The following is a 5000-nucleotide window of genomic DNA, read 5'->3' on the forward strand; positions in this document are numbered from 1 at the left end:
GGAATACCAGGTGCTGTAAGCATCTTGTCAAAACCATTTTCGACATTTCATGGATGTTCATCTCCTTTTGACCTCATAAATCATGAAAGACTTCCCTCCTCTGCACATCTCACAACATTTTATTGAAGCTCTCCTTCTGATAATCTTCATTCCCGTAGTTGTAGAAGTAATAAAGCAAAAGAAGAGCAAGCGGCAACAAAGTCGACTCCTTTAACGAAGGGTTCTCCAAAGAGGACCCCTCACACTCCACACCCGATCCAAATATCCAAATACACGATCCACATGCAAGACTATGGACCGTTCGGATTTCCAAAGGGGATTTGTTCAGCGACAATGTTGCTCACGGCCATACTTCCCTGAAAACGCCCGATCTCGTCTGATCACGGAAGCTAAGCAGGGTTGGGCCTGGTTAGTACCTGGATGGGAGACCGCTTGGGAATACCAGGTGCTGTAAGCATCTTGTCAAAACCATTTTCGACGTTTCATGGATGTTCATCTCCTTTTGACCTCCTAAATCATGAAAGACTTCCCTCCTCTCCTCATCTCACAACATTTTATTGAAGCTCTCCTTCTGATAATCTTCATTCGCGTAGTTGTAGAAGTAATAAAGCAAAAGAAGAGCAAGCGGCAACAAAGTCGACTCCTTTAACGAAGGGTTCTCCAAAGAGGACCACTCACCCTCCACACCGGATCCAAATATCCAAATAAACGATCCACATGCAAGACTATGGACCGTTCGGATTTCCAAAGGGGATTTGTTCAGCGACAATGTTGCTCACGGCCATACTACCCTGAAAACGCCCGATCTCGTCTGATCTCGGAAGCCAAGAAGGGTTGGGCCTGGTTAGTACCTGGATGGGAGACCGCTTGGGAATACCAGGTGCTGTAAGCATCTTGTCAAAACCATTTTCGACATTTCATGGATGTTCATCTCCTTTTGACCTCCTAAATCATGAAAGACTTCCCTCCTCTGCACATCTCACAACATTTTATTGAAACTCCCCTTCTGATAATCTTCATTCCCGTAGTTGTAGAAGTAATAAAGCAAAAGAAGAGCAAGCGGCAACAAAGTCGACTCCTTTAACGAAGGGTTCTCCAAAGAGGACCCCTCACCCTCCACACCCGATCCAAATATCCAAATACACGATCCACATGCAAGACTATGGACCGTTCGGATTTCCAAAGGGGATTTGTTCAGCGACAATGTTGCTCAAGGCCATACTACCCTGAAAACGCCCGATCTCGTCTGATCTCGGAAGCTACGGAGGGTTGGGCCTGGTTAGTACCTGGATTGGAGACCGCTTGGGAATACCAGGTGCTGTAAGCATCTTGTCAAAACCATTTTCGACATTTCATGGATGTTCATCTCCTTTTGACCTCCTAAATCATGAAAGACTTCCCTCCTCTGCACATCTCACAACATTTTATTGAAGCTCTCCTTCTGATAATCTTCATTCGCGTAGTTGTAGAAGTAATAAAGCAAAAGAAGAGCAAGCGGCAACAAAGTCGACTCCTTTAACGAAGGGTTCTCCAAAGAGGACCACTCACCCTCCACACCAGATCCAAATATCCAAATACACGATCCACATGCAAGACTATGGACCGTTCGGATTTCCAAAGGGGATTTGTTCAGCGACAATGTTGCTCACGGCCATACTTCCCTGAAAACGCCCGATCTCGTCTGATCTCGGAAGCTAAGCAGGGTTGGGCCTGGTTAGTACCTGGATGGGAGACCGCTTGGGAATACCAGGTGCTGTAAGCATCTTGTCAAAACCATTTTCGACATTTCATGGATGTTCATCTCCTTTTGACCTCCTAAATCATGAAAGACTTCCCTCCTCTCCTCATCTCACAACATTTTATTGAAGCTCTCCTTCTGATAATCTTCATTCCCGTAGTTGTAGAAGTAATAAAGCAAAAGAAGAGCAAGCGGCAACAAAGTCGACTCCTTTAGCGAAGGGTTCTCCAAAGAGGACCACTCACCCTCCACACCGGATCCAAATATCCAAATAAACGATCCACATGCAAGACTATGGACCGTTCGGATTTCCAAAGGGGATTTGTTCAGCGACAATGTTGCTCACGGCCATACTACCCTGAAAACGCCCGATCTCGTCTGATCTCGGAAGCTAAGCAGGGTTGGGCCTGGTTAGTACCTGGATGGGAGACCGCTTGGGAATACCAGGTGCTGTAAACATCTTGTCAAAACCATTTTCGACATTTCATGGATGTTCATCTCCTTTTGACCTCCTAAATCATAAAAGACTTCCCTCCTCTGCACATCTCACAACATTTTATTGAAGCTCTCCTTCTGAAAATCTTCATTCCCGTAGTTGTATAAGTAATAAAGCAAAAGAAGAGCAAGCGGCAACAAAGTCGACTCCTTTAACGAAGGGTTCTCCAAAGAGGACCCCTCACCCTCCACACCCGATCCAAATATCCAAATACACGATCCACATGCAAGACTATGGACCGTTCGGATTTCCAAAGGGGATTTGTTCAGCGACAATGTTGCTCACAGCCATAATACCCTGAAAATGCCCGATCTCGTCTGATCTCGGAAGCTAAGCAGGGTTGGGCCTGGTTACTACCTGGATGGGAGACCGCTTGGGAATACCAGGTGCTGTAAGCATCTTGTCAAAACCATTTTCGACATTTCATGGATGTTCATCTCCTTTTGACCTCATAAATCATGAAAGACTTCCCTCCTCTGCACATCTCACAACATTTTATTGAAGCTCTCCTTCTGATAATCTTCATTCCCGTAGTTGTAGAAGTAATAAAGCAAAAGAAGAGCAAGCGGCAACAAAGTCGACTCCTTTAACGAAGGGTTCTCCAAAGAGGACCCCTCACACTCCACACCCGATCCAAATATCCAAATACACGATCCACATGCAAGACTATGGACCGTTCGGATTTCCAAAGGGGATTTGTTCAGCGACAATGTTGCTCACGGCCATACTTCCCTGAAAACGCCCGATCTCGTCTGATCACGGAAGCTAAGCAGGGTTGGGCCTGGTTAGTACCTGGATGGGAGACCGCTTGGGAATACCAGGTGCTGTAAGCATCTTGTCAAAACCATTTTCGACGTTTCATGGATGTTCATCTCCTTTTGACCTCCTAAATCATGAAAGACTTCCCTCCTCTCCTCATCTCACAACATTTTATTGAAGCTCTCCTTCTGATAATCTTCATTCGCGTAGTTGTAGAAGTAATAAAGCAAAAGAAGAGCAAGCGGCAACAAAGTCGACTCCTTTAACGAAGGGTTCTCCAAAGAGGACCACTCACCCTCCACACCGGATCCAAATATCCAAATAAACGATCCACATGCAAGACTATGGACCGTTCGGATTTCCAAAGGGGATTTGTTCAGCGACAATGTTGCTCACGGCCATACTACCCTGAAAACGCCCGATCTCGTCTGATCTCGGAAGCCAAGAAGGGTTGGGCCTGGTTAGTACCTGGATGGGAGACCGCTTGGGAATACCAGGTGCTGTAAGCATCTTGTCAAAACCATTTTCGACATTTCATGGATGTTCATCTCCTTTTGACCTCCTAAATCATGAAAGACTTCCCTCCTCTGCACATCTCACAACATTTTATTGAAACTCCCCTTCTGATAATCTTCATTCCCGTAGTTGTAGAAGTAATAAAGCAAAAGAAGAGCAAGCGGCAACAAAGTCGACTCCTTTAACGAAGGGTTCTCCAAAGAGGACCCCTCACCCTCCACACCCGATCCAAATATCCAAATACACGATCCACATGCAAGACTATGGACCGTTCGGATTTCCAAAGGGGATTTGTTCAGCGACAATGTTGCTCAAGGCCATACTACCCTGAAAACGCCCGATCTCGTCTGATCTCGGAAGCTACGGAGGGTTGGGCCTGGTTAGTACCTGGATTGGAGACCGCTTGGGAATACCAGGTGCTGTAAGCATCTTGTCAAAACCATTTTCGACATTTCATGGATGTTCATCTCCTTTTGACCTCCTAAATCATGAAAGACTTCCCTCCTCTGCACATCTCACAACATTTTATTGAAGCTCTCCTTCTGATAATCTTCATTCGCGTAGTTGTAGAAGTAATAAAGCAAAAGAAGAGCAAGCGGCAACAAAGTCGACTCCTTTAACGAAGGGTTCTCCAAAGAGGACCACTCACCCTCCACACCAGATCCAAATATCCAAATACACGATCCACATGCAAGACTATGGACCGTTCGGATTTCCAAAGGGGATTTGTTCAGCGACAATGTTGCTCACGGCCATACTTCCCTGAAAACGCCCGATCTCGTCTGATCTCGGAAGCTAAGCAGGGTTGGGCCTGGTTAGTACCTGGATGGGAGACCGCTTGGGAATACCAGGTGCTGTAAGCATCTTGTCAAAACCATTTTCGACATTTCATGGATGTTCATCTCCTTTTGACCTCCTAAATCATGAAAGACTTCCCTCCTCTCCTCATCTCACAACATTTTATTGAAGCTCTCCTTCTGATAATCTTCATTCCCGTAGTTGTAGAAGTAATAAAGCAAAAGAAGAGCAAGCGGCAACAAAGTCGACTCCTTTAGCGAAGGGTTCTCCAAAGAGGACCACTCACCCTCCACACCGGATCCAAATATCCAAATAAACGATCCACATGCAAGACTATGGACCGTTCGGATTTCCAAAGGGGATTTGTTCAGCGACAATGTTGCTCACGGCCATACTACCCTGAAAACGCCCGATCTCGTCTGATCTCGGAAGCTAAGCAGGGTTGGGCCTGGTTAGTACCTGGATGGGAGACCGCTTGGGAATACCAGGTGCTGTAAACATCTTGTCAAAACCATTTTCGACATTTCATGGATGTTCATCTCCTTTTGACCTCCTAAATCATAAAAGACTTCCCTCCTCTGCACATCTCACAACATTTTATTGAAGCTCTCCTTCTGAAAATCTTCATTCCCGTAGTTGTATAAGTAATAAAGCAAAAGAAGAGCAAGCGGCAACAAAGTCGACTCCTTTAAC

General features: G+C 45.7%; 10 non-coding genes and 2 pseudogenes across 10 annotated transcripts in view; all 12 read left to right on the forward strand.

Annotated features, from left to right (window-relative positions):
• The window catches only part of LOC144069658 (5S ribosomal RNA), a 119-nt gene extending 97 nt beyond the window's left edge, over positions 1 to 22 (forward strand). Inside the window, exon 1 of the ribosomal RNA XR_013298706.1 lies at positions 1 to 22. This exon is cut by the window's left edge and continues 97 nt beyond it. This is a non-coding gene — a ribosomal RNA (5S ribosomal RNA).
• A 316-nt stretch (positions 23 to 338) lies between these two features.
• LOC144070257 (5S ribosomal RNA) lies at positions 339 to 457 on the forward strand. The gene has a single exon (XR_013299193.1). It is a non-coding gene; the product is annotated as a 5S ribosomal RNA (ribosomal RNA).
• A 316-nt stretch (positions 458 to 773) lies between these two features.
• On the forward strand, positions 774 to 892 carry LOC144070265 (5S ribosomal RNA). Its single transcript, XR_013299200.1, has one exon. It is a non-coding gene; the product is annotated as a 5S ribosomal RNA (ribosomal RNA).
• Positions 893 to 1208: 316 nt separating this feature from the next.
• On the forward strand, positions 1209 to 1327 carry LOC144069774 (5S ribosomal RNA; annotated as a pseudogene).
• A 316-nt stretch (positions 1328 to 1643) lies between these two features.
• On the forward strand, positions 1644 to 1762 carry LOC144069914 (5S ribosomal RNA). Its single transcript, XR_013298863.1, has one exon. It is a non-coding gene; the product is annotated as a 5S ribosomal RNA (ribosomal RNA).
• A 316-nt stretch (positions 1763 to 2078) lies between these two features.
• On the forward strand, positions 2079 to 2197 carry LOC144070047 (5S ribosomal RNA). The gene has a single exon (XR_013298992.1). It is a non-coding gene; the product is annotated as a 5S ribosomal RNA (ribosomal RNA).
• A 316-nt stretch (positions 2198 to 2513) lies between these two features.
• LOC144069659 (5S ribosomal RNA) lies at positions 2514 to 2632 on the forward strand. The gene has a single exon (XR_013298707.1). It is a non-coding gene; the product is annotated as a 5S ribosomal RNA (ribosomal RNA).
• Positions 2633 to 2948: 316 nt separating this feature from the next.
• LOC144070259 (5S ribosomal RNA) lies at positions 2949 to 3067 on the forward strand. The gene has a single exon (XR_013299195.1). It is a non-coding gene; the product is annotated as a 5S ribosomal RNA (ribosomal RNA).
• Positions 3068 to 3383: 316 nt separating this feature from the next.
• Positions 3384 to 3502, forward strand: LOC144070266 (5S ribosomal RNA). The gene has a single exon (XR_013299201.1). It is a non-coding gene; the product is annotated as a 5S ribosomal RNA (ribosomal RNA).
• A 316-nt stretch (positions 3503 to 3818) lies between these two features.
• On the forward strand, positions 3819 to 3937 carry LOC144069775 (5S ribosomal RNA; annotated as a pseudogene).
• A 316-nt stretch (positions 3938 to 4253) lies between these two features.
• Positions 4254 to 4372, forward strand: LOC144069915 (5S ribosomal RNA). The gene has a single exon (XR_013298864.1). It is a non-coding gene; the product is annotated as a 5S ribosomal RNA (ribosomal RNA).
• A 316-nt stretch (positions 4373 to 4688) lies between these two features.
• Positions 4689 to 4807, forward strand: LOC144070049 (5S ribosomal RNA). Its single transcript, XR_013298994.1, has one exon. It is a non-coding gene; the product is annotated as a 5S ribosomal RNA (ribosomal RNA).
• Positions 4808 to 5000: the final 193 nt, after the last annotated feature.

Source organism: Stigmatopora argus, chromosome 24, assembly GCF_051989625.1.
Source record: "Stigmatopora argus isolate UIUO_Sarg chromosome 24, RoL_Sarg_1.0, whole genome shotgun sequence".
In the NCBI taxonomy this organism is placed as follows: Eukaryota; Metazoa; Chordata; class Actinopteri; order Syngnathiformes; family Syngnathidae; genus Stigmatopora; species Stigmatopora argus.